The sequence below is a fragment of the Alligator sinensis genome, unplaced genomic scaffold, assembly GCF_000455745.1.
Source record: "Alligator sinensis unplaced genomic scaffold, ASM45574v1 scaffold524_1, whole genome shotgun sequence".
Taxonomy (NCBI): domain Eukaryota; kingdom Metazoa; phylum Chordata; order Crocodylia; family Alligatoridae; genus Alligator; species Alligator sinensis.
The window spans coordinates 717,142-718,260 of NW_005842747.1; positions in this window are offsets into that span (position 1 = coordinate 717,142).

Consider the following 1,119-nt stretch of genomic DNA (forward strand, 5'->3'; position numbering starts at 1 on the left):
ATCGCCGGGCCGGAGGGCTGCTGAGAACAATCTGGAGGTAAGGGTGGAGCTGTAGGGGTTGGTAAGGAGGCTCTTTGGTCCTGGGCATGACCTAAAACTGCACCCTGCTGGGAGTGGGTGGCCTGGTGGGGCTCTCAGTGGCGCGGGAGCCCCCAGGAAATGCCAGGCCAGTTACCACCCTGGTGAAAGGCGGGTTGGGGCGTCTTAACCCCTAGCTCCCACCACCAGGTGGGTAACCCTGTGTTTGTGAAGGGCACAGAGGGCGGACCCTAAGAGACAGTGAGGGGCTAGAGACCCGACCCGACGAGAGAGTACCCTCGACTGGCCCGTGCTGGGGCCAGGACCAGGAGGGTCAAAAGGGCCAGGGGCCCACCGCGAGGGACGCCCAAGAGCCGGGGGCCTGGGGTCCCGACTGGCCTGGAGGTGGGCCAGGGCTAGTAGCCGAAGGTCCCGGGAGGACCACGCCTGAGAGGGGAAAATGGTTTCAGGGGGCTAGGTAGCCCGGATGAAGGCGGAGAGGCCGCCTGAGTGGAGGGATCATAGAGGGGTCCTGTTAGGACGATTCTGGGGCCCAGCGTGGGGGCCAGTGACTATGTGAACACCAAGATGCCATCTGCAAGGCTTGGGCTGCGGTATTGGGGAGGATAGGAGCTGCAGAGAGCGCCCCCTGGCAACGGGGCACTAAAATGGGCAGCCTCCCGCTTGAGTGACATCTATAAATGAATCAATTAAAACCAAGGCGTGGCGGGCGAGAAGGCGGGCAGTTGGCCCAAGAACAGGTGGGCGGGCCACGGAGATCGGCCCCGAGGAGGCCCCCTGTTACAGTAAGGGTAGGGTTTAAGCATTGGTAGAGACCTGTGAAGAGGCAGAAAGCCATAATTTGGTTGCAGTGAATTTCCATAGGCACACCTCCAAGTATTAACTTTCTCTTTCGGAATTTTCGTTAACATCAGAGGCATGGCAGGGGTGTACAAAAGGGGACAATCAGATACTGAGGAATCTAGCTACAGCTTATACCCGCTTTAGCCTCGAATGCTTACAACCAACACTTCCATCTTACAGTTTCATAGTAGCTCGGGTCAGGAGGGACCTGAACAGATCATCTCGCCTGACCCCTGC